At 41.6% G+C, this 27,967-nt stretch overlaps 1 protein-coding gene across 4 annotated transcripts in view; it reads left to right on the top strand.

The window, feature by feature from the left end:
• Window positions 1-310: 310 nt before the first annotated feature.
• Window positions 311-27,967, top strand: part of CHD7 (chromodomain helicase DNA binding protein 7) — a 193,253-nt gene continuing 165,596 nt past the window's right edge. For 3 of the 4 annotated variants that reach the window (XM_036907541.2, XM_036907542.2, XM_036907539.2), the window contains exon 1: window positions 311-650. The gene's annotated coding sequence lies outside the window, so the exon portion shown is untranslated. The remainder of the gene's footprint in view (window positions 651-27,967) is intronic. The other variant, XM_036907543.2, reaches the window with a different exon arrangement.

Below are 27,967 nucleotides of genomic sequence, written 5' to 3'. Positions count from 1 at the left end.
GAACCGACCGCAGCGCCGGCGCCCGCCCGGGGACGGGAAGTGGCGCCCGCCCCGCCCTCTACAGCCCGCGGCCCCGCAGCCCCGCACCGCCCCCTTTCTCTCGGCCTCTCACTCGGTCTCCGCCACCCCGGCCGAATTCTTGCATAAATTATGCCAGGCGCGCCTGACGTCAGGTGGCGGCGCGCGGGCGCGGCGCGGAGGGAGCTGGTAGAGGGCGCGCGCGGCCCCGCGGTTTCAGGCACGCGCGGCGTGCCGGGCGCGCGCAGGATCTGGCGTGCTGGGGCCGCGGCGGCGGCGGCGGCGGCGGCGGCGGCATCGGCGGCGGCGGCGGCGGCGGCGGCGGCGGCGGCGGCGGCGGCGGCAGCGGCGGCGCGGGGGTTGAGCCGTGGTAGTGAGGACGCGCTCGTGCTCGGGAACTATCGGATTAAACTTGAATCGAGTGAAATTACACAAAGGAGCGCCGCTGAGCAGGCGGCCCGGGCACCCGGAGACCCTGAAACTCACCAGAGCCCCGTTCGACCCCGGCCAACTCCGCGCCCGTGGACTCAGCCCCCTGGCCGCGGCCGCCGAGCCAACTCCGGAGCTCGCTCTGCATTTTGTTTTCCCCTCGGCACAGGGCAGCGGAGGAGCCCGCCCGCCCGCCCGACCCGGTGAGCGCGAGAGTTCGCCGGACGCCTGCGGGAGGGGCGGCGGCGGCAGGAAATCGCTCCGGGCCGGGGCCGCGCGAGGAGTTGGGAGCGAGGAGTTGGGCGTTTGCGGGGCGAGGGGCGAGGGGCGAGGGCGGGCGGGGGCCGGGGCCGGCGCAGGAGCGCAGCGTCGCCCGTGCCGTGTCGCCGGCGTCGCCGCCCGCGGCGCCCGAACCCGCGGTCGGAGCGCCTCCCGGCGCCCCAACTTTTGCCTGCGTCCGCGGCGCCGGCGGTGGCGGGGGCGCGCGGTCCGGCCGAGGGTCACTTCCTCGCATGTAAATGGCTTTTTGTTGTGCTGCCGGCGTTGGTGGGGGCGGGGGGGACGGGGACAGGAGGGAGCGTGTCTGCGCGCGGGCAGCGCGAGCGCGTTTCCTCCCGCCGGCGCCGAGCACGAGTTGCCGGCTCCATTTGAAAGAAAAAGGAAGGAGGAAAAGTTGGGCTGCAACTCAAGTGCGAGTGGGCGATGGGCGCGCGGGCGCGGGGCGGCTGAGCGGCGGCGGCTCGGGGACGGCGGCGACCCCCGCCTCGCGTCCCCGCCCCCCGCTCCCCGCTCCGGACCGACCACGCCGCGCTCGCCGGGAGCGGCGGCCGCACCGGCGCGAACAAAGTGCGTCCTCTTGGCGCGGCGGCGCCGGCCGCGCGGGGACGGCCACCGGGCGAGGTGGGTCAGCGGTGGGGAAAGTGCGAGGGGCGCCGCGTGGGGCGGGGGCGGCGCGAACCCAGCCCGTGCTGGCTGCGAGTTGTAAGCCTGAAGCCGGGGGCTCCCGGGGCTCCCCCGCAGCTCCCAAGTGCTCGAGGAGAAGAAAGGGAGCGGGGCCGGAGCGAGCGCGGGGAGGCACGGCGAGGAGGGGACCCCACCTTGCCGAGCTGGCCCGGCCAACGGCAGCGGCGGCGTCTGCATAATAGCGACTTTAACCCCCGAAGGCAAGTCGGCTCCCCCATCCGCGAGCCTGCCGGTGGTCAACCTCGGTGCGGGGGTTGGGGGGTCACCAGGTGGTCCCCGGGGTGGCCCGGGTGCGCTCTGCCCCCACAGAGATCTGCGTTTCGGAGCGTGAACAGCCAGGGTGGCTGGAGGCCAAGCGGTCAGCGGGGAGAGGAAGGAGGGCGGCGGGGGACGCGTTGTTTGTTTGGCTCGCTCTGGGGACTGGGCTCGCCGGGGATGCGGGGGCGCGGGCACCCGGTGGGCTGCTGTGCGGGGCGGCCGCGTCCGCGCGGGGCCAGCGCGGCCCGGGGTGGTGGGGAGGGTGAAGGATCCCGGGCAGAGGGGGGTCGGGAGGCTCCGGGAAAGGAGCCGCCGGCCCCGAGCAGCCATCATTACCAAGCCGCCTTTCTCCGGATGGCTCTGCCTCGAGGAGCCCCGCGCCGTGAGAGCGCACCCCAAACTCCCGGCCGGCAGCCCGCTTTGTGAGCGCCCCCGTGGAGCGGGCGGCGCGGGGAGTGCTCCTGCCCTGGGTCGGACGGTTTTTCCGGAGGTCACTTTTAGAGACTGTTCACGCCTCGATTTTAAACTAGTTTTTTTCCCCCCTCTTCTGAACAGACAATGGACAAAAGAAAAGTAGCAACCCACATGGAGAGTTTCCTTTTGAATTGCTAGAATTAGATACACTATCCAGCTCTCCGCTTGCTAAGTATACTTTTTAGTTCCCAATTGTATATTATCTAGCAATCGATTTAAGTAACTGTTGTTGAAATATGTCCCTTCTCTGGACTTGATTTCTGGGTTATATTAAATATTTTAATTTATTCTTAAAGGATTATGCAAAGGCCTTGATTTTTATTTTCTGAAAATATTAATTTAAGCCGTCTTCGCGGTGGGCAGTACCTTTCAAAGAGGTTGAGTGTATTGCTCCCCAGTTCTTTCCCAATAAGGGGAGGGGGGAGGTAATAATCAGATAGAAAAATAAAACTAGTATTTCCTCACAGATCTGTTATAGCGATGGCAAAAAAACCCACAAAAAACAGTGACTATGACTTTAGCGGCATGGGAACCTGATTTATCCCAGTTACTATTCCGTTTAGATTGTAGTAATGTGTAAGTACTAGGTAATTCTTATTTCAGAAATGACTTGAGCAGTGATTTTATGAAGTTGAATCCGTCTCCCAGCCCCCAGAGTACATCTGTCGCAGAGTGTTTTTGTCTTGCTGTTGCACAACAGAAGCCCTCCAGTCTTTACCCTAAAATGGCAGCTTTCATTTGACTGGGGCCCATTCATTGACAATGATAATAAAGAGGCTGAAAGCTAGATGCTTGGGGCACAGAGCTGGACTTGGTTTGCCTTTCTAGGTGATAATAAGTAGCAGACATTTTAGGTCTTTAAGCTTTGCTCATGAAAAGTTTATTTTCCCTGAAAAATCTACTGTAGAAAAAAGTTAGAAAGTAAACAGAATTTGGAAATGGAAAGGGATTTGCAGTAAATTTTATGAATGAATTTTTCTTACTTTGCCAAATAGTGGAAATATGGCATTCCCTCCCTTTTTGGTAACCTGGCAAAGGAACATAATGGATTTTTTTGAGGCTTGTAACAGGTGAATTTCCTCATCATGCCACTCAGTAATTGTTTTCTTGTACTATGGATTTTATTACTTATATTCTCTCATATTTTCTGTTTTTTTTTCCCTCTTGTGCAAGCCAGTAAATTGAAGCCTGAAGGATTCTATTCTAGGTTTTTCAAGATTCACATGAATTTCTAGATAAGAATTGAATAATAAAAAAGACTGCTATATGAATTCCAAACTTTGGTTATATTGATTTAATCAATGTATTTATTTTTAAACTAATAAAAAAATTATTTCCTTATCTGTCTTAATGCAGAGGTCAGGATCGAGAAATGATATATAAGTCATGTATAGGTGATGCTGATGGTTAAAAACTCAAGCCTTATTTTCCTCTTTTGAAGAGAAGAACACTTTTCCCCAAGTTCAAAATATGGAAGTCAAGTTAAAATAACACATCTAGTAACTTAGTTTTAAAATTTAACTTCAATTTTTGATTAGTTTGACATTTAGGACCATTTCTAAAACTTTTTTCCCAATAGTCTTAATCATTGAGTTAAAATGCATACTACAAAGAGTACCTTTATAGTACTATATCAAAGAAGTGTTACAGCTTTCTTCATTAAGACACAATCATTAATTTAATATATAGAATTTTAAAGCAGGTCAAAAGAACTATTTTCATCTCTGAGAGAATACAGTCAGCACTTCTATGTAGTACATGCTGTGTAACCCATACTGCAATCTGAGTGCCAGGTTTAAAGTAATTATTTCAAATGTACACTTACAGTATTTTATTCCCTGTACTTAAAAAAGTTTGCTTGCCAGACAGTCAGCATCCATTTAGTTACTTTTGATTTAGCAATCACTGACAGGTTTTCTGTGAGTAAAATGACAAGGAGCACTGCTTCCCCTCAGAGAGTTTACTATCTAGTAGGAGAGAGAGTTCTATAAGTAACTAAATACTCACACTGAACTTTCAAGATTAACTTGGGAGGTATTACTAATCTTTCATCCTTTAATATCTATATATAGTCTTTTGGGTTTGATAAGAGACAGACAGCATAGCCATCTTATAAATATTTACTATAAATAAGGCATTGCAAGAATAAAAATGCTTAGTCAGGGCTGAGCAAATGACTATAAAAAATGGCCTTTAAAACTTCAGCTTTGTAATAAAGTGATTCACTTCCAGTATTCAAATGGTTTCTAGGTGTAAACAAATGGCACTTAGAGATAGGTCACATAGCTAAATTCACTAAAAAAGACAGAGAAAGAACATTTTGGGTGTTGTTGATATGATGTGGAGAACATATTGGCTGTGTGTGACTCCGGTTGGCTTATTTTTTGGCACAGACCCATTTGTGTATCTTTTAAGACAGCTAATCTTTTTATGCCATTAGAAATTCAGAATTTAGTGTATTATATTTTAAAAGACTTATAAAGTCATTATAGCTTTATTTGGGAGTAAAATTTTCCTTTTTCTTTAGAAAACTATTATTTTGTCTTAGTTACTGAAAAAAAAACTTTAGCATCCAAAAAGGGTGGATGATGTTAAAACATAAAAGAAATTTGGAATAAATGACCACTTAATTTCTCTACAGAAAATACGAAGATGTAATGTGTTTCAATTTGGTTATTACTCAGGTCAGGCTGCAATTGTAGCACAAGTCCATAGCTGCTTGTGATGGTAGTTTAGAGCTGGGAATGTAATTAAAAACACTACTACTGTTCTCTTTTATTTTTATCAATGTATTAAAATTCTCAAATGCACTCCTACTTATGACAAAAAATAATAAATGGAAATAGGGAATCATGATATTGTCAAATAGAAGTCCACCTTACAATCATTAGTGAATCTTTGTGTATTTAGAGCATGAGGACCTTAGAGAGCTAGTCTAACTTTCTCATTTTACAGATTAAGAAACGAAAGCCCAGAGAGATTAATTAAATGAGCTGCTTCTGGCTGGTCACCCCGCTAATGCAAAGCTGTCTTGGTCGCAGTTGTCCTCCTGGTGCCTAGCTTGGTGCTGGTGCAGGGGAGGTGCTGGGTTTGTTTTTGTTGGATGACTGAATCCAACAGTCTGAAGAGCTCTGAAAAGCCTAACTTCCCTTCTGTTCTGAGTCAAATGTACCTTTTGGCTTAAGAATCCTACAGCGTATGATAACATAGCTCTTAAAGGTGTTCTTAAGCCAATAATAATTTATTTGCCTTTACTGTGTAATGGTTTGGAGGTGCTCCTCCTCCCCCTTTTTTGGAAACTATGATTATCCATCTAGAAAAATGCAGAGATAATTATTTCAAGATTTGATTACTGTTTTCATTTTAGAAGCACGTATTCATTACCATAACTAGAATCCCGTACCTTTTAACTAATGTTAGGTGACTGCAAACATGATTGTTTTCTCAGCGAAGTATTTTTGGAGGGTTCTATTTTGCTTTTACTTTTTAAAAATTAAAAACTGTCTTTTAAAAAATATTATAGAATAATAGTAATGAAGAAGCATAACTTGGTAGTAAAAGGCTGAGTGATCATTGGGTTTGCTTGCTTATGCCATTGTGGAATTGGCCCTTTGAGCTACTAATTTGCTGTAGATGTCAGACTTGGATCTAGTGGCAAGTGACTGTCCGGTGATCGATTTTCCTGTTTCATCCGTTCTTTTTTTCCCTCAATGCAAGCATTTTTTGGATACCTGGTACTAGAAAGGTGCTGTGCTACAAGTGGGGAATACAGTGGTGCTATATGAGAAGGCATGGTAGATAAATAAAGCTACTGTATTGTCATAGGTGCTGGAGGAGTGAGAATGACTTGCATTCAGCCAGCTGTGTGGGTACTACCCCTTCGGAAGTGGCTCCAGAGCAGAATGAGGGAGCTGTACTAGCCAGCCTCGGGGGAAGCAGTGGGTTCGTGTGTGGATGTCTACAGAGAGCAGCTAGATGGATGCTAGAGACAGGCAGAGGCCAGCTTGGGCAGGGCTTACAGGAAACGTAATTTGTGATATTTTTAAAAAAGCAGCAGAGCCATGGATGAGTATTTAAGCAGTTTGACACGAACAGTCCTGTGTTTTGAAGAAGATTGAATTGGTGGGTGGAGCAGAGGAGAGAGACCAGGTTAGGGACCGCATCCTGCCTGTATTGTTGTGGTCCATGGCATGGGGAAATTACAATGATTAGCTTGGTGGCCATGGGGATGGAAATAGTGGACAGAGTTTAGGAGGTTCAGTAAATAGGACTCAGCAAGAGGAAGTTGTCAGGGCGGCAGTGCTGTTTACTGTGACGGGATACCTGATGAGCAGATTTGGGGAGAACATTCGAGATCTTGTAGCTTATGATTGAGGTAGCCAACAATGGACCACTATATCATTGTTTCAGCCTTCTTTCCATTGCTAGTGGCATTCTAAAACTTTACAAAAATAATCTCCCAAAAGATGTTGTGTGGTGAGCCCACCAAGGATTGCTGGTGAGGTCAGTGAAATGGGAGAGGGGAGGGAATCTTTGTTACTTGTGTTATTTGTAGCACTTTGTATGAGTTTGCCCCTCATAGACTGAGAATAGACTCGTACTGTAAGCCAGCTTTGCCACATTTTGTTCTTCTGTATCTGCTTGTTCTGTTGCTAGTTAGGTATTGGGACAAGGTCCTTTGGCTCCCAGCAGATAGCTGGCAGGCCTCACTGCGCTCTCAGTGGAGGGAGTTAGTTGTATTTGGGTTGCTGGTTGCAGTCACACAGGGGTGTGATAGAAATGAATACATTACTTAAATAATTATGGGAAAAACTACCATTCTTGGTCAGAATACTTCCCTGTTTCTTTGTGGAATGTGTATAACTAATTTAATATATAAATGGTCTTAAAAGCCACTTTGTTCAATTATTATAAAAAGTGGATTTATATAGCATGGTTGGTAGCAAATGAGAGATGCTAACTGATAAATCCAGAAAAAACTTCTAATGAGGTAAATTATAAACTCAGCATTTATCTTGAAGCAGTCTTTTGAGGGAAGTTTTGCATTTTTGTTTTAGTTTATAAAGATAATACCCATTCATTTTTGTTAAAGAACAGACTTTGATCTCAATAGGCATAAAGGTAATCCTTTCTGGGACTCATTATCTTTGGTTAGGGGTCTATTTCAAAAGTACTTTTATTGACATTGTTGCTCATAGGTCTTTTTGGCAGCCACTGTGACTTGGACAAGTCCACCAGGGCCTTTCCCATCTCCTTCAGGGCATCAAGGTAGTGTTGCTTTACAGGCTAACTTAGGGACCCTCACTGGTTGTTAGGGATGCACTCCATCTGAAACTTACTCTCACCTCTGGTGGTTTTGAGCAGTTATTTGGATAAATTTGAAACTCAGGAACAGTAGTGGTCCCACGTGGTGGGAGTGAAGGAAAGCTTGGGGTGTTGACTGCAGGTTTGGATGGACTTGTGCCAACTAGTCTGGAAGTTTACCTCTAAGCCTGTTTTTTCAACTTGTTAGTTTTACATTTTTCAAAAATCTTTAAAAATAGATTCTCATTTGGTCCCATCAGTAGTGTATTGTTATGGCTGAAGAAATCATTGCCTGCTCAGAGGTGTAGACACCAAATGGAAAGCTGCATACAGGTTCCTATGATATGGTTTTTAGTGGAAGAAGAAAGAGGATGTTTGTTTATTTGCAGCCTGCCTCCCTCCCAGATTCTGTAGTGGCCAGAGAGGTAGCAGGTTTGAGCTTTCCAGCATGTATCTCATCATCATGGGGGTGCACAGAGAGCCACTGTCACTGAGCAGGGGATGCACAGGACCTCCAGGAATTTGACATGTGTGATAGTTTTGACATGTCACATATTCTCGCTGATACATGCTCCACTTGAGACAGTCTGACTTCTGGCTCTTTTTGCTGTACATATTCTGAAGGGTCTAGGATACCTTAGTAATTAGTCTTCCCCCTAGTTCTGCAGCAAGTTGGGGGACTAACTTTTAAAGAGTCCACTTTCTTCTCATTTTATCCTTATGAAAGAAATCATAAACATTTTAGAGTCTGTTCTGGTTAATATTTAAAGCATAATTAGTAAATGTACGTATTATTTTAACAAACCTAACAACTGTCATCTTTAACATGAAAGTAAGCAGGCAAATAGAATTATAAGCATGCCTTTAGTTTCCAAGGCAGTGTCTGCTATTGCACTAAGTGAATAATAAAACCAATTTGAGTATAGGTGTACAGTCAAAAATATGCCTTAGTTTGTGATGTATTTTAAAGTAGATGGGTCTAGAAATTATTTATGGATGGAACTAACAATATATTGAAACTGTTAAGCCTAGATCCTCAGGGTGAACTTTTTTTTTTTTTTAAACATCTCTGTTGCAATATTTTATATTCTTGTATACCTGACCTTCTTTGTGCTTGAAATTTTGCTCTGGCCAATTGCAGGTGTATTGATCTTGTCAGAAAAATCATGCAGACTCATCTTGAGAATTTAAAAGTCTTGATTAAATTAAGAAACAGTTTATTTTTTAAATAAAATAGTTGCTTATTATTAAAAAATTGAAGTCAGCTTATTTTCTCTATTAGGTGTGTGTTGGGGCAGTCAACTAAAATAGTGCAGGAATAACAAAACAAGATTGGAAATCACAGTAGTAACCATAACTACTCACTAATAGTCATTGAGCATTTATAGTCAAGTAGGCATTATGCTAAATGTCTTAATGTTTTGTTTCACTCACTCATCAGAACAACTTTTGGAAGTAAGTAGAAGTATTATCCCCATTTTACAGGTGAGGAGACTTGGACTGAGAGGTTAAATTGCCCAGGGCCATGCAACTCTAGCAAGTGGTTGAGAAGGGATTTGAATCCAGATTGGCCAGTCTCAGAATCTGCATGCATAACTACCAAGCTCCAATACCACCTAAACCAACTCTCAGGGAGGCTGGCATCATTGCTATCTTCCTAGGCAAAGGTCCATTAAATATACCAGCAACACCCTCTAATCTTGTTTCATATCCTATTGCTATATCCTGTCTTCCCAGGTTATTTCTGTCCACACTTCCTCTGTGCCTGCTGTGTTTATGGGACCATATATCTTGGGATGTCTTGGCACCTAATATGACCAGGTTCCATGCATTTCACTCTTAAGGCCCTTCATCTCTTGTGGAGATAAGGAGGACAATTGTTATGAAGGTTTCATTTTATGGTGGATGGGAACTTGAGTTCTGACATCAGATGAATCATAAAAATGGAAATAATATTACCAACCATCCAGGGGTATATAGTGGAAGATTAAGTGAGATACTCAGTGCTTAGTGTAGCATATGGCATATTTGTTGAGTAGTTACTATTAGCTCACTCTTAATCATTGGACTTATCAAACCATTTATCTTGATTTTATTTTTAATTTAAAAAGTCCCTGTAATCCTAAATTATGACTAGAAAAGAATGAGTGGCCTGCAGTGGTGATTGGCTATATGATTTGCACTTTTTCTCTGGAGCAGACATCGGAATTAATGTCTATATGTGCCTTTGTGCAGGTGTATAACTAGGTGTTACTTACTAATCCTCTTGGTGCTCAGAGGTGATGCAGATATACCAGGTGCTAAGAATGACAAATTGGAGGGAGTAGTTCTTCCTTTCTAGCTGTAAAGATATTCACCTGCTACCTGAATTATGGCTGTCTTGCTAGTGAACCAATCATGCTTTCTTTTTTCTAAACCTAGAATTCTCCAAAAATGGTGGGTGATGTTATTTTAGATGACCAGGTGTATGGGAGTATTTGATCTGTTCTGGAATATTAGAACTTTCCAATTCAGACCAGAAAGCTACAGGGTGTTCTCAAAATCTGTAACTTTAGGCTCTCAAATCTCTGAACATTTGATTCAATCCTTTACCCTCAAATTCTCTTTTTTATTAAAGGAAGAGACAAGATGGGAACTAAAATGAGTAGATTTGGGGTCAGGGTCTGGGATATGAGTAGCAATTAGAAAGCAAGAGGGTAAGAAGCTTCTGTAGACTTTCACTGCTATCCAGACTGGCATGAAAATGGAAGAGATGGAGTATGGACAACTTTCATTTTATTTTATTTTTACTTAAAATTGATTTTAAGGACAAAATCAAATGGGGACAATGTATAAGCAGTTGATAAATATGGATATATGGGAGTTCCTTGTACTATTTTTGCATCTGTACTGCAAGTTGAAAAATTGTATCAAAATAAGATATCTTAAATAATAGTGACTCTAAGGACTTGATCTCATTTATGGAGCTTAACATTTATGGAGCATGGACTTTATGTGAGTTCACATTTTGCTAAACTATTTATTTATATGAACTGTTTTCACTGAATCCTGCAGTAGGCTTAATAAAAATTCCGAGATAGGAACAGTAATTGCTGTTTTATAGGTGAGGAAATGGAGTGTTAGAGGTTGATAAATTTGCCCAAGATCACAGCTGTTCATGGTGGAAGTGGGATTCAAGCAGGACAAGAACATTTAATAGCTGGTAGCATGAACCTCTACAGAAATCGCTTTGGATGTCCCATCAAAATGACCTAGGCCTTGAAAGGGTAGGAAGAGCATATATCAAGATCTCACATAGCTGTGCTTCTGAGGGCTGACTCCTGGAGAGAAACTGAGAGGCAGGAAGGTGTCTATTAATGGATTACAGTCAGTGAGACTTCTTTTCCTCAGATGTCATATCTTACCAGTTACAAACACTTTCAACCTAAGAGACACATGCTTATTCCAAGACTTACTAGTGTTCCAGCCCTGTTTTCATTTATTTGCCAAGACATAGCCAGCATCAAAGTATTTAGTTTGCTACAAAATTGCCTTTCCTTAAAGGTTCTTGCCCAGTGTTTAGCCAAGATATAATTCACTTAGCATCTTTTTCTCACTTCACAGGACTTGAGTTGCTTGGAAAGGAACCCAACATGCTACTTAGGCTCCCAGTCATAGTGCTTGCTCTTCACAGACACATTAACTTGGATAAACGTGCATCCCCTGTGAAGCACTTCCCAGTGGCTTCTGCTGACACACAGACAACAGGTCATCTTCCACAGCCATACACTGCATGGTTTAAATGGGTTCAAAATTCAAATATATAAATCAGTACACTTACATGTTATGGGGTAGATGTGTATTCCTTTTCTAGGGGATTAAAAAATAGAATTTCAAATCTAATACTACTTTGGCTCATAGAATTATGGTAATATATTTCTAGATTTTGTACATATTTATAGTTTTTTTCCTTCACAATTGAACAAACTGTTGACTAGCTTGAGTACAGTGAGCCTCTAGTTAAAACTTAAGCTTTGCTCTTTTGGGTGCACTAAAAATTTTAAAGTTTGCCTTGATTGTGTTAAGTTTCAGAGCTAGGTTTATCACCAGAATTAACACTTTGTTTTCCATTTTCCACTAGAAAACAAAAATAAAAATCTGGGCTGGTGTTTGGAATAAACTTTTTTATAAGGAACTTCGTGGCTAAGTATAGGCTGCTGAGAGCCATTCCATTTAGCTGCTAGGGTCCAGCAGGATAAGAACAATTCTGTCTTATGTTCTGTCAGATACTTTCATAAGGACACAATACAAGGACATAGGTAGTTTCCCCACACAGCTGAGCTCATGCCCACTGGTGGTGACACTAAGTGAATGGCTGGCTGGCAGCGATACCACCCTACTCTTGCTGGAAAATGTGTGTTGTGTGTAGTGTTGCTGTTTCTGTGTGGCGAACGAAAGGCAACGTACTGTCCGAGGAGGTGCACAGAAACCCAGGCGTTTGCTAGCAGAATGACATTGACCGACTGTCATTATCCTTTATGGATTGCTGCCTTAACAATAATAACTTTATTACACCAACAGTGCTGGTATCTTCACTTGGCAAACCTGAAAATCGACTCTTTACTGTCTTTATTGGCTCTAAAAAAAGACTGCTTGGGCTAGCTCTTGGATCTTGTAAATGATTTGATTTCTTTCACATACTAACACCAAGTTTGAGGTGAGAACATGGGTGTTCTGGTTCATGGAATTGCAGAATTCATATCCCTATGAAATTTATTTATTTCTTGTCCAATATTCTACTTTAAGAAAGGAACCCCAGGTTCCCCCCTTTCTCACTGTTTTGAAATGGTTGCATAGAAAATGCTTATCCATCACTATTGGGGCAGAAAAACCAATATAGTAACTTATTGCTGAGAGGCAGAAACAGCTGGCTGTGAGCCTGGGCTTCTGCCTCAGTGGGGCAACTATTCAAGGACATTCGCATTTCCCCTCCCTTCCACCTTCCACTTCCCCCGGACTCAGGCACCCTTAGGGCCTGGGCCTTCCTGCATACACTCCCTCAGGTCCTCATTTCTCTCCGTCTTACTCCCTCAGAATAGCCTGTACACAGTGTCTTGTTCTTGACCTTCTACAGGCTTTTGTTCAGACCCACAGCTTTGACTCTTGCTTCCATATGATTAACTCTGTACTTTTTCCCCTTTCACCCACACACTATGTCCATAATGTTCCCAACTTGTCTAAAACCAAGGTCTTCCCAGCACTGCCTCCCTCCTGTGACCCCCCAAACCCAGCTCTTTCTCTGGAACATTGGCTCCAAGCTCAAGGCTTTACTTGTGTCCTGGCTGCCTGGACATTGGCCACTTTTGAGTCTGTTGCAGGTGCCTTTTCTTCGGGCCATCTGTCATGTGGCCTTGCTCATTCCACTACATTGCATTTCCTGCACAGCTGGTTAGGCTGCAGTGCCTGGCCTGCTGGGCCATTGCTGTTATTGTTATTTGTCCTGGTGGAGAACAAGCAGTAACCTGTGTTGGTGGAACCTCCCCTCCCTCCCTGCTTTTCTGTGTTCTCCTTCAGGCCAGGTAGCCACTGCCTTGACCGCCTCGCCAGCCCTGCTGTGAGTTTGGAAGGACAAGGCTCCTGCCCCTCAGGCCTCTTCCAGGTCAGCTGCCTGCACCATGTTGGGGCCCTGCCTCCAGCCCTGCTCCATGAGTTTCAGGCTGAGGTTCTGTCTCCAGCAGTGGGAGGTTGCCCTGTGCCTAAGGTCTGGTACTTTCCCTGCCTCCTCAGTGACAGGCACCACCCCCTGCTTGGCTGTCTCCTAGTTGGTTCAGAACGTGGGTGCAGAAGAGGACCTGAGAGTTATTCTAGCCTCCTCACACCCCATTACCATGTGCCTTGCATCTGATGGGAATGTGTTTTCCCACTGCGGCATTGTTTTGATTAGGTACTTAAGATGCACTGTGGGTTAATCCAGTGCTTTTGCAGGTCAGCACAATGATGTCTGTATTTTAATATTCTGATGGAGGGAAATCTGTGAAGTCCTTCTGGGTGGGGATCTCTTGTGGAAGTGAGCATGACCTAGGGAACTACTGGAACGGCCATGGTAGCTGCAGCCATTTGGTGACACTGTAACTGTGGCAGACACCTGCCTTATAAGCTGGCTGTAGTATATTAGGCTTTCAGAGGTGGGCTTTCAGAAAATGGGACCTACCAAATTGAGGCTGGAGTGTATAGAAAAGCCCCACCCAAGTCAGTTCTGGGAAGGACTTTAGAATGCAAAGACATGGGCAGTAATGACAAGGAAAAAAACAACATGTTCTCAGACTTACATCTCTGAATAATAAGTCACAGTTTCTGTGTGAGGCTTATAATAAAATCTTTCTGGGTTTTGGAAACATGGATGTTCATGGTGAAAGCCATTATTAATTCCTTTCAAAGATAGGTAAGAATTATGAGTGTCCAGATCTTTAGAATATTCTTGCTGCCTCTTACTGCTATGACTTTACTGTTTGTTAAGGTGTGCTTGTGTAAAATTGTAACTGGGCTGACTTTTGTGGGAGGTGCCAAAAATGTTATCTGTAAGCTCAGAAGTGCAGGTTAACACACCTGTGTGGCAATGTGGAACAGGACAGCATGGTATGGAATTAAGTGCTGAAAAGTGTGATGCTGCCAGCACCAGGCTTAGTAGTGGAGAAAGAAGTCAGGAAGTATGATTTGCACTTTCTTTTGATAGACTGGAGGAGCTGAGAAATAATGTGAACACAATCACAGAGACACTGTCCACCAAGGGTCCTGGCAGAAAATAGACAGCCAGCCCAGAGCAACCTGCAGGGGCCAGGGCAGGGATTTTGGTGCCCACGCCTCCAGGGAGAACAGGAGCTGGGAGAGGGACAAAGCCACTGCCTCACACCGCCCCTCCTCCTCTCAGCCTCCTGGGACAGCTTAGTGGGGGCTCTCAGGCTCAGGGAGGATCTGATTAACCTGAGAAAAGGGGCAGGAGTTGGCTAGACAAGCAGAGGGTGGGCCATCGCAAAATTGGAAGTTCAGGCAGAGTGAGATCCTGACTTAGGTTACGTGATGGAAATGGAGTTGAAAGGTTAGTTTGGCAACATGTGATGGATTGCAGTTGATGAGCAAGTAGAGGCAAAAAGTCAGACGCTGTTGAAATATCCCAGCCTGCAGGCAGTGGGGCTCTGTCTACCACAGGGAAAACTGAAGGGGAGAGGAAGATCCAGCAGGCAGATGACTGGCTGAGCAGCGTGTCACTCCAAGGGGCCCAGCATGAGCTGAGAGTGGCTTCCAAGAGAGTTTAGGTTTGATATTTTGAGCTTAGATTATATAAAAAAATAGAAACATTTGAGGAGGGTAAGGTGTATAAAAAGATAAGATCACTTTAGAGAGGTTCCAAAATAAAGCTCCTTCACTGATGAAGTTGTGCAACATGCAGGTCAAGAAATGGCAAAATGCTGAACTTTTTTTTTAAGTCAGAATCTTATAAAAATGATTTCGAAACTTTTTGCACATGTAGTTTGACTTTGTTTTTATGAATGTCCTTATGACATGGGCATAGTCAGAACAATATGACAGTTCTATAGAATATTAATGTCACTCTTTACAGCACAACAGTAATTTGATTATAAGTCTGTCAGAAGGGCATAAAAATCCAAATTGAAGTTTAGGTTTAGTTCAACTTTCTTTTCAATGGGTGTGTTCCATCATTTGGAAGAAGTGTCTCATGTTTTAAACTTTAGCTGCTTTAATGTGTATGTATGGATCTGTTAAGACGACACATTTCAACATATTCTATGCGAGAATACAGTAGAGAAACATTTGTAGCCCAATAGGAAAGAAGTAGTGGATATAAATAGGTAATGTATAGAAACAAAATTTAATTGTCAATAAACAGACATTTCAGAATTATGGAGTAATAAAAGAACTCCAAATTAAAGTGAGATTCCCTCCCCCCCCTTATCAAGTTAGTGAAGATTTAAAAAGTATTCTTGGTGCTGCCAGAATATGGTGAGAATTGCACATTCACTGCTGTCTGAAGTTCAGTAAGTACAAAAATTTTGGAAAGAAATTGGAGATTATGTGTATCAAGACCTTTATAAATGGCCATTCCAGCTGTGTCAGTCCTCTTTCCTAAGGATATATATGAAGCACAATCAGGTATTAAAATGAAAAGCCATTTATGGTGACACAAAAATATTTTTTGGTGACAGTGAAAAACTGAGAGTGGTTAAATTTGTGATATATTTATATGTTAGAATATTATGCAGGCATTCCCAGTCATGTTTTTGAAAAATAAAAGCTTAAAAGAGCAGCGTACAAAACAATATATTAACTATGATCTCAATTTTATACAAATTAAATCACAAGCATAGGAAAATAGTAGTTTCAGAGGTAGGTGGTTTCATTTAAACACTCTGATTCCAGAGCTAAACAAATATGGTTTGAATCCCTGCCCAACCACTTGCTGGCTGTGTGATTTTGGACAAGTGACTCATTATCTCTATGACGATAGGCAAAATTTTAAACTTATCTAAGACTCAGTTTCTTCAGCTGTAATGGGAATAATGACAGGACTTAACCTCCTTGGCTTATTGGAACTAATGCAACAACATCTAAAATACTTCACATAGTGCTTGTCATATTATTAGCATTTGATAAATGATAGTTATTTGGATTACAGGTGGTTCTTATTTTAGTATTTGCATTTTAAGAATATTTTCTAAATTTTAAACTGAAATACTTTTATAATCAGGAAAAACAACAATCATGACTCTAAGAAGCAATTTGGTATCTTACATGGAAGGGAGGACTCTGACAGATTTTCAGAATTTTGTGGTATAGGCAGGGAAATCTTTTTAAAGTAATCTTAACTAGTTATATTTCTGAAATAAATACTCCTAACTTTGCCTCTTAGGATTTTCCTTTTTTCTAGATCACTTAGCAGTATTTGGCTTATTTTTTCTATTTTAAAGAAATTTTGTTCTGCAGTAAGTTGAATTTAAAAGAACCCTTCCTCCCCTTTTTTAAGTTTTCTGAAGTCAAAGAAAACAAGAATCATTCTATTAAAATATTCTGTATATAAGATCTGAATTTGGTTTATATTATCTGCATATTTAGCACTCAAATTTCAGACATATTTAGTGCTAGCTTCTGTACATCTCACCTAATCATTTAAATATGTGAGCATGATTTTGATATTTGGAGGTGGAGGAGAAACCCCTTAAGATTTTCGAGCTTGAGTTAAAAGGCTTATTGTGTCTTGGAGTAAGTCGATGTAAGCTAGTAGGAAGACTTTAGCATCTGGAACTCTTTCACCTTGGAATTGTGTCTCTCATAGAAGAAACACATTTGGGCTGCATACAGCCTGGAGAAACTTTCAAGCTGTGTTTTCTTCACAGGAGGGTAACAGTTTTGCACTTGGAGTAAAATAGCTTCAAAGCCTTTGTCTCCTTGAAATTATGTTACCTTTCCTTTATCTCAGACGTTATTATATCTTCTATGGCAAATAGAGGCAAATAAGAAAAGGAAAAACAGACAAGGTGTTAACACTGTTCCCCAAATTAATTATGAATAGATGGGTTGATGGTGATATAAAATGTGAAAACCATAGAATCCAGAATATGTACAACCACATTTTATGTATTTCGGGAATCTAAGATGGCATTAGTTGTAAGATTGAACCTATTTCTGATAAAATGAAATGTGAAAAAAAGTATGTCTTAGAATCAATGAAATATAGTGATGAGTGAAAAATCAAAATACCTTCAGTTTGCAGTCACTTGTATTTTTCAATTTTGTTGCCTGAACAAAAAGAAAAATCACCTGAGTGCATCTGAAATTGAAATTTAAGCCTCTAATCTTTAGCAAAAAGAATTTATAGCTGTATGTCCCTTTAGTCACAACCTGGTGCCACCTCCTGCACACCTTGTTCCATACGTCGTGGACAGCACATAGAGTGCAGCATAGATGGACTTATGAGTCAGGTATTTCAGCATGACCCTGCTTGGCTGCTGGACCTAATGTAAACAGACAGTTGGTAACTTTTTATAGTGTTAATCTGCCAGACTGCTGTCAACACTTTGGGTACCATAAAACAGTGTCACCCAGACAATTCTGCAAGAGTGCTGCCAAAATCTATTAAAACGCACAGTAAAACAAGAAATGTACTGCTAACTTCTAAAAGCCTGACTTGACAATCAATCATTTGAGCATAGATTCTGAGCTTAGTACTAGGGTAGTGTCCACGTTGTATGTGTGCAAAGGTAGTGAAATGAATGGTTCTTGATTATAAGTTAAAATCTAATTACTCAGTGATACAAAGGAAGGAACTTCTCCCTTTAATTTGTTTTGTATTTAGGATAATTTGAGAGGATTTGCATCAGATAGCATGAGACCAGTGTGGAAAAAATAACAGGTTAGGTAGACTTCTCCAGATCCAAACGTGGACCTGTTATAATGATGTCAGAGATTCCTCCTCCACCAGCCATAAGAAAGAAAAATTTCAGATAGCAATTTAAAGGTTCCTTGAATGTATATATAGAGATCAGAAAGGTAGCATGGTATAAAGGTTAAAGCCAAGAGCTCTGGAAGCAGATGGCTTCCAGAAAATGGAAGCAGCAAAGAGTTTAAAACTTCATTCTGACCCTTATGCACATTTGGGATCTTGGGCAAGTTAATTAACTTCTGTGCCTCAGTTTCCTCACTTACATAATAGGGTTAATCGTAGTACCTTCTTCAGTGCCTGGCACATACCAGTCATTCATTAAAATGAGCATTTATTAATATTGTTATGATTTGCTTAGTTTCTTAGTAAGAGACTATGAAAGTGAGAGGTGTGAAGATTTGAGAGCGGTGCTGTCTATTGGTATGACTGTGGAGGTTTCAAATAAAGATGGTAGATAACGGCTTTCTTGGCATCATAGCGAACATTAGGCAACATCTTTAAGAGAAAAGATTGAAAGTGTGATTGTGGCAACTACCTGTAGAACATTCTGCTAGTGATATCTTTTTCAGGGCTTTCTGGCTAACCCTGTGTCATGTGGTAAGTGAGGAGTGGTTTTAACCTGGCAGTGTGATTTAGGTTGTAATGAGTGTAGGAACTGTGCTTTGTACATGACAGGGGCTTCTCTCTTTTATCTCCTAGATTTCTGTTTATTAGTGACATAACCAAATATTTTAATGTCAGAAATTATATGACCATCAAGAAGATCTGAGATGATCCAAAATTTCCAAACATTGATATTTTAAATGTTCTGTTTCTGGTTGGCTAGAGTGAGCTAGGACTATGTGATAGGTCTTGTTTTATTACATTTTACCTTTTTGTTTTAAAGCCTAGGTAGTCTCTCTGCTGTAGCCAGCCCAGTGTCTCCCCTGTAGCTATGGGATGTGTCCTATTCCTCTTATTCCTCCCTAAATGCCTTCTCTCTACCATTGGACAGAGTGAGACACAGAAAGTAGAATAAGAAACAGGGCAAGACTTAAGAAGCTTATAGTCATATTAACTTTCCTCTTCTACCCCCTGCTCCACTACTTCTGGGATCACCCCAACACTCGCAGTGAATCACAGGTTAGATGAAGAGGGGTTTTTTTTTCTTTGTTGTTTTTTCATAGCTAGAGATTTTTTCTATGGAAGTATTTTAGATTCCAAACAGCCAAATTTCAGATCATTAGGGATAAAACAAAATACTGAATTGGTACTTGGTGATTGCTTGCCTTAGGCACTTTTCAGCAACCCTGGCCGCTGTTTACCTTCACTCTTTGTGTCTAGGATGTTTCTAAAAGCTTACCATCTGATAGTGATTTTTGCAGCCAGTGGCTGGTCCGTAGTAGGCATACGCCACTAACAGGCTGTGGGCCTTTTCATCTGATGCCATGCTGGGACTGGATGCTGACCTGATGAAAACCAAGGTTCTGCATAGATGCCAGTCCAGACTGGCCGAGGGCAGCTTTACACCCAGAGGAACCAGGACCACGGAATTAGAAGATCACTGTGTTTGGCTTAATGTGATGAGATGATGACTGAGCAGTAGGAACTTAAAAATATCACCAGCTTCAGTACTGGCCACGTACCCGTTTAAATCAATCAAATGGTCTATAAATATGAGTTTCAGATGCTAGATCTGCTGTCGATAACCATTGGAGGCAGTATAACCTAACAGTTAAGAGTGTGGGTTCTGGAGTTAAAACCTGGTTCTAATTTAGACTCCTCAGTGTGCCATGTGACATGGGGAAAACTGCTTAATTCTCCAGGTTTCTGTGGAGAGACCAGTGCCTGGCACACGCATTCTCAGTGGAGCAATGGGGATGATAATGACAAGGACGAGGAGTTGCTGTTTTGGCACGTCTGTCATTGCCTCAGAAGGCAATACTTTCCAGAAATGGGGGGCTGGCTTCACAGATTAGAACAATATGTTCATTTGACGTTTGAGCTGAGAGGGTTTGTGAACAATGTATATTTGTGCTGGATAATAATCTGATGGAAAATGAGCACACACACGCACACAGTCATCAACTTGAGGTACATTCAGAGTGACTTATGTAATAAGAAAAGATACTTAGATGCAGTTTAGCCAAGTCAGCAGACTTATTTTTGTGTAAAATAAAGAAAGAATTGCAATTAATACATCTTTATAAGCAGCAGCAATGGTTTAGTTACTCGGTATGTGAGACAGCATGTGAAAAAGTCCATGAGGGCAAACAGTCTGAGTATTCAGTAAAGCGCTCACTAAATGGCAATCATGATGAAAAAGATCAGAGGGCCAGTCTTTACAGTCCTATGGATTCACTAATCTGTAAAAAGCCTTTCATTCTCATTATCTTCATTTGAGGACTCTCCCTTTTATTTCCATAAATAAATCCCTTACGGTGAAGTGGGTTATTTTTCCTCTTATTTATTTTTCTGTGTAGTTGTATTTGCACATTTGTTTGGGAATGCATGTTTTCCCCATCCATTTGTTCGGGATTTACTAGTTAAATAATGGAGAGGGTGTTTCGTACCCAGAGATGATATTGTGGCTGCTTCATGAACACATTATTACAGCATGGACTATTGTATCATACCATAGCTCGCTCTTTTGGGTAGCTGTCTATACTGTATAAATGGAAGTATTTCTCAATTTGGTTCCCTCTTGAAACAACTTTTTATTATGTAATTACAGTTTTTAAGGAGTGAATTTTATTTGGAAAGGTGGGTTTTGGGGAGAAAAAAACTCGTTTGAAAGGTATTTGTTTTAGCAATAACTTCATGTGAACTGATGAGATATTTTTAACCTTCCTGGGGATTTTTAAAAGCTGCTCCCCTGCTCTTTTTGGGGAGAGGCACGCACCATCGTGGTAGCTTGTTTGAGTTCTCTGTGGAGCATATTTACCTTGCTGTGAGGTTGTTTCCTGCCTTGTGTGCATATCCTTAGCCCCTGGTGTAGGGCTCCGCACAGAGCTGGCAGGGAGTGAAGGCCTGTGCTTCTTCCCTGCAATGCTGATTTTTGAAGGCAGCGCCAGATAAAGAAAAAAACTAGCTATTCCACTCACTAGTTTTGTGATTTGGAGAGTTACTTAGTTGCTTTGATTTCATTTTTCCTTATTTACAAAATTAGGGCAGATAATACTTCAGGGATAGTGGTGAGGATTTTATGGAAGTATGTGGGATGTAAAGCACCTAGCACAGTGCTCAGTCCATATTGAGCACCTACTAAGTATTAGTCACTTTTTCCCTTGCTCTAATGCTAATTTTCCATATGTGGTGGGTATAATCTGGAAAATAAAGGATTTTCTTATTTCAAATATTATTTTTTTTAGAGTACCTCTCCTGATTTCTATGTAGGTAAATACGGTTATTGTATCTATCACACCTTACCTCTTTTGATTTTCTCTTCAGCTGTGCATTCCAACTTCATACAGCTGGAGTCTCTTTAGTCCCCTAGCTAAATAAGCATTTTATATTAAGACTTCCCAGTGACACTTGTGAGAAGGTGGAGACTGTGGTTTTAACTGTAAACTTAAAAACAAAATCTCTTACACCAGTCTTTTGTCACAGCTTTCCATCTGCTGGTGAATGGAATATCAAAGTGTTAAGGAATTAGCTTATGCAGTTGATCTTGAACAACATGGGTTCGAACTGCATGGGTCAACTTATACACAAATTTCTCCTGGTAAATATTTTGGAGATTTGCAGTGATTTGAAAAAACAATTTTCTCCTCTGTTTTATTGTAAGAGTACAGTATATAATACATGTAACATACAAAATATGTGTTAATGGACTGTTTATGTTATTGGTAAGACTTCCAGTCAACAGTAGGCTATTAGTAGTTAAGTTTTTTGGATATCAACAGTTAAATATGCATTTTTGACTACGCAGGAGTCTGCTCCTCTAACCCCTGTGTTGTTCAAGTGTCAGCTGTTGTCTTAGATGCCTTTAACTGAAATCTCACAGGGCATCTCAGTTACCTGTTCACATGGCCAGGCGATGTGGGAGGGATGAACAAATTGGGGCCTCACTGCGTCCATCTTCCACAGTGAATGTGCCTGCCTTTAATTCTTCTATAAAATGTTTTTGGCCAGTTGACTGGTGGTAGGGCTGAAATGAAAGGACTAGGGGAGAGTATGCTAGAATTTCATTGCTCTTTCTTCCTCTCTCATTGTCCAAGGTAGGAAACAAAAGAAGAAAACAAAACAAGAACAGGAAGCAATTTTTGCTTCCATTTCCTCTGTTGCAGTACTTAAATCTTAGGAGCCATTTTAGGATAAGTTCCTGAAATTCTGTTTGGTTAAAACTCTGTCAACTGAAGTTACAATCTCTGCTGCATCCCCACCCCCAGAGGAAAAAGACACATTCATGATGCTTCAGCAACTGGAACCACTGCTTCAACTCTCATTTTGTTTAGCTGCATAATACAATCAATACCAGACTCCTGCGTCTGAGTGTGGACGGAACACTGTGGTGCTCCTGCCTTCTTGGAAGGGCTCTCTCACCGTCAGTCCTACAGTCCTGGTGCCGTCCTGGACAACTCCTTCAGATTTTAATCTTCCAAACTCTGCTCTCTTTCCCTCCATTCAGCCAGTTTCAGAGCCTGATCTGTTATTGTTCTGCCTCATCTATGAAGGAGCTCATGACTCCTACCTCTTCCTGTGTCTGACTGACTTCATTCTGCCAAGTTAAACTTGACTGAAGCATGTCCAGCTCCTGGATCTACAGTGTAGAATTTTCATTTACTCTTTCAAGACCCTCCCCTGGCCCTCGTCCATCCAGCTCCCTCCCCTCTCCTGCCTCCCTCCACTCACCACCTGCACAGATGCTCTCTGACTGTGCCCAGTATCAGGGCCTTGTGTCCTGATCTCCTCCTCCCCCCACTTTTTTACTTACTAAATCCACTTGTGGGAAAATCCCTCCCTTGTTTGAGTTTCCTCAGTGTCCATGTACTTGATCTCATATACTGTCTTCTCCCTAAGGTATTGGCTGTAGAATTACTTGTCTCATGTTTGTTTACTGATCCAGAACAGTGACTATGACTGTCTGTGGGCTGGGCACCATGTGAGTGTTGGGGATACGGAGGTGAGCAAAACTATGCCAGGCACCCATGGCTAGAGGGATCAATGGCTAGTAATAAAATAATCACACAAACATGTAAATGTGCAACTGTAGTAATTGTTAAAAAAGGAACTGTACACCATATCGTGGCACAGGTACAAAAATTAGACTTAGATGTGGAAAGACTGAGTAACCTGAGGAAGGGAAGCTTGAGCTGTGATCTTCCTGCCTGAAGGCTCAGTGGCTTTACCGGAGAGGGATTGGTCTGTACTCCAAGAACCCTGGGAAGCAGTTACTCTGTGCCATGTGCGGAGACTGGAGGGACTGGAGAGGATGGGGAAAAGACTACTACCTAGTCCAGTGAGAGGAGATGGTGATTTGATCTTGTGTGGTGGTTGTAGAGGTGGTTGAAAGTGGATGGGCCTGAGAAAGATTTAGCAGGTAAAAGCAATGCAATTTGATACTAGATTGGCTGTGGGAGCCGTAGGAAGAAGGAGGCGTCCTGGGTTTCTGGTTTGCTTAAATGGTTAGTTGAGTGACTGGTGTTCATGGGGCCACCTCTCGCCCTTAGGGTGCCTGTGCAAAGTAGTAAGAACTACCTTTACTGTAGAGCACCTGGCTTGGTTAGTGGAGTATTGGTTGGAGTTTTATACCTACATGCCTCCCCCAGTCCCTGTGTAGAGAAAGGACTGTAGAGTCACACACCTGACTGCCAGCTCCTGGTCAGTCACCAGGATGCAGGTTCTCCAGCTGTTTTTTCCTCTCCCTACCAAACCAAGTGAGATCTGTCTACTTTAAAAAAAATTTTTTTTAAATCAAATGGCAGAGACTTGAATGTGTAAAAGCAAGCAGGCAGGATCCAGTTGAGATATGGATTATGTAAGACGGTAATGGGAGGGCAAAGGATAATTTCATAGAGGGAGTACACAGGTAGAGGGACCAGCCTTAACTTGGAAGAGCATAGCTGCTGTGTGGTTAACTGGAAGGCAGGAGCAATGGATGGGTGCAGATGTTAGGGAGCATATTTAGCCTTCAGAGGGCTCCTGTTTTCCCTGCTAAGTAGGAAGTGAGATTACTTCTGTTTGTCTTGTGCCAATAACCAGAGTACAAATTTATTGAGGACAAAGAGGTTTGTATGTATAAACATGCCTATTTGTTTCATTTGTTTCTTCCATAGTACTAGATTGAGAGTTACTTAATAGTTGGGTCTCATTGTAAAATTGGACTCACTGAAAATTTAGACTTGTTACTTGGGTTTAAACATGAAATTACATGTGAAAGATGGCTCACTATTTTATCAAGTTTGCAAAAATATTAAATGCTGTGAACACATGCCATACTGTATTCCTAACTGCCTGCTGAGTGTTACCAACTTAATTCATAATACAGTATCCATAAATAAATCTCAGAATAAACATGGCAGAATTCTTGCTAATAGTTTGATGCCTTAACTTCAGAGAAATGTACACCATCCACTCTTGGAGATTTAAATACAAAGTACAAAGATAATGGAGACATGTAGAAGAGAAACCAGAGAGGGAAAAGCGACATGGAATAATGGTTCTTTACTTTAACTCCTGTGCATTGATCAACATTATGTAATAAAGTGAATCACATCTGTACCATGCTTTATTGATTACCAGGCACTTCAACACACTAGCGTTATAATCCATATGATGTTTTTTAGAAGAAGAAACTGATGATTTATCCAAAGCCACATACATAAGTAGATGGATGAGAAATACTTGATTCCAGTCCTCATGACTCCAAAACAGAGTCCTGTGTCTCCACCATGCACATCCTAAAAGGGTTAATTACATATTTGTTTTAGTGGAACCTAGCTGTGCAGTTCCAGAGACACGCAGACCTCTTTATCCTGTTGTGGTCATGCTTATTTGATGTGATTGCTGTTGTGATGTAGCAGGTTTTCTGATTGATGCTTTATTGTTTTTTTCTAATTGTGCCTGTGCATAATTATTTATAATGGTTAAAATTTGAATTTGGGTTACATACTTGAGCCATTATGAATTAGCTAAGTTGGTAACATTCAGGAGGTAGTTAGGAATACTTCAGTATGTCACGTATTTAGTATTTAGTATTTTTAAACACTTGGTAAAATAGTTAATTTTATGGTACCAGGGAATATTTTTGTGCTTGACTAGAATTTTGCATGTAATTAAATAGAAGTAATTTAAACAGTATGCTGAAACACTGAACAAGGCAGGTGATGCAAGAACAAGGGTGATACAAGAGCTCTTGTTATGTAATTGCATGTTACAGAACTTCTCGTTAATAGAGGATCTTGCTCTAATTGTTGAATAGTCACAATAGAAAGTAAGAATTAGAGCTGTAACATAAAAGATGAATTAGAGAATAGCATATTTATCATCGAATTATGAGGACAAAAGTATAGTAATTTAAATATGATTTGATGATTTAAGAAGTTTTAAACATGTCTTAAAATATTTTGCCATTTAAGAAAATCAACCTGCTCCAAGTTAATTTTCATGTATGAAGAGGGAAGTCCTTTTACTGTTACTAATTTATAGATAAAAAGTATGTATTAATATTAGGATTGTTCATAGCTCTGAATCTTTCATATAAAATCTGATAAATATTAATAAAAACACCTTCTGATGCTATCTGGTGTCATCTTGGAACTTGCTTATTCCTGTATCCGCAGAGGCTAAAATATGCAAATATTGATAAAACTAGATTTATTGATAGTGATTTCAATTAAAATATTGTGAGTCTGTGCACTCAGAAGTCTGCTTCGACAGGCAGCTCTCTCTAGGGAAAAGAATTTGACTGCTTTCCCCCTGAGTGACTCTTCTAGTCCTGCTAAATTTGAAGGTTACACTTTACTCGTTTACTCATATGTCATACATTTGTTTCCCATGAAATGGTATAACTTAGATGTGTCTCTTAATGTAACAGATGTCTCATCTACTGATTAATGGATTAATGAAACAAGCTTACAAGTTACCCTTCTGTAAGAGTTTACTTTGAGGGATTTTAATAGTAATTATGAAGAATTGATTATCATAAGTGGGTGGCTATTGATAAAAAAACTTCCAGCACTTACTGACAGTCTGCTATGGCAAGGTCAGGTACTTACAAATTCATATTTGAATCAAACACTAAGTTGAAATCACATCTGGCTCCCTCCTACCATTCTTGCAGTCAACCAGGAATAGTACTATCTCCACTTACTTTCTTTCACTTTGACTCTCTTTGTCATCCTCCATATCCAGAACACTGTCCAAGTTTGTGGATTTGTAGATTCTATCTCTGAGACACAGCCTCTCCAATCCTGCCTGCGTTATAGTGTCTACTGGCCTTTGCTGCTGGCTATTGCAGACTTCTTACTTAGATTCTGTGCCTGTGCGTGTTCCAGAAGTCTTTATAATGCCCACATCTCATTTCACACTTCTGCATGCTCTTCTCTGTGCTTCCCCCCTTGAAAACTGGATTGACTGCCTCCACCTGGCACTCAGGTTTTCATACTTAATGCCAACCTAGCTTTCTAACCACAATCTATACTCTTCTTTTAGTGTACCCTGTCATGAGGCTTAGCTGGATTACTCAGGGTTCCTGAATACATGTTTCCCTCTTCAGTGCCTCTGCTCTCACTTGCCCTGTTCCAAGTGCCTTTTTGTCCACTCAGAACTATTTTTGTCTGAAAAGATCCTACATGTCTTCAGATCCTGTTTTAATAGTACTTCTTCTTTTTTTTTTATTAAGGTATCACTGATATACACTCTTATGAAGGTTTCACATGAAAAACATTGTGGTTACTACATTCATCCATGTTATCAAGTCCCCCGCCATACCCCATTGAAGTCACTGTTCATCAGTAATACTACTTCTTTAAAGCTGTTTCTGGTTCTTTTTAACTGCATGCAACTTCCTTATTTTCTCTTTCTAGTTATTTGGGGGCACATATCCTCTTATAGACTATTCAGTCAGTAAACATACAAGGTACATGTGTACACAGGTACATACGGCCTTCATGTCACTTATGCATGTTCCTGTGGCGTCTTTGCTGCCCTCCGCTCCCCATAAGAGGGCTCATCACTCATCACTCTGTCCTTGAGGCTTTGTCTCTGCCTACAGCATGCTGCTGTTGCAGAATTTCTGAGATTGCATTACCCTTAATTTAAGTATATACATTCTTGTTTTCTTCTTTTATGCTATAAGCTCTTTGAAGGCAGTATAAGGCTATTTTAATATTTTAAAAATATTTTAGTGTTTTCCTGATTATACCTATTGGGTTTAAGGTCTGATGTCTAAAATAGGTATAGTACACTCCCTAATAAGTAACCAAGGTGGGTTTGTACCGCTTGTAATATTTTGGTTAACTTGATAAAATGGTGATCCCCTTAAAATAGAGAATATAGAGAATCCTGTGTATTCTTGACTACCGTTTAGTTTAAAGTTAGAGGAAGGTGGGGAACGTAAATATAGTCTAAAAATCACTGAAACTTACTCGTCTTATTTTTGTACCCCCATGGAAGCCAGCGGACAGTCTATAGGAGTAGGCTTACAGGTTTTGGTTTAATTGAATTAAAATGAAAGACTCTTAGGTCAAGTTGTTACCTTGTAACTAAGTTATTATACTGCTAAATCAAATTGTGTCATTAATGCTTTTTGCTCCTCTCTCTAGTTTGAGGTTATCAAGAATTTCTTGTTTACCCTTTATTCCTAGGACCTAGTGTAGTGTCACTCACATCCTGTACACATTTAAATTTTTAAATGTAAATTAAAACTGTATTTAAGGGTGCAAGGGAATTTAGTTACAATTCTCACCTCTAATAGCAATGATAATAGAAATAGACATTTAAAAATGGTGATTGTCTCACAGAGGAACTTGAAAGGTGTTTTATAGTAATAATTTGAATACAAGTATTTTTAGTTTGTTATTAAGTAGTGGGGTATTTAAGATTGAACATTCACAGATATAGGACAGTAGGAATAGTTTTGGAGATTCTTTAAATTTCAGGTTT

This window comes from Manis pentadactyla, chromosome 3, assembly GCF_030020395.1.
Source record: "Manis pentadactyla isolate mManPen7 chromosome 3, mManPen7.hap1, whole genome shotgun sequence".
NCBI classification, from domain to species: Eukaryota; Metazoa; Chordata; class Mammalia; order Pholidota; family Manidae; genus Manis; species Manis pentadactyla.
Note: the sequence above shows the minus strand (reverse complement) of the source record. Positions and strands in the feature narration are given on the sequence as shown.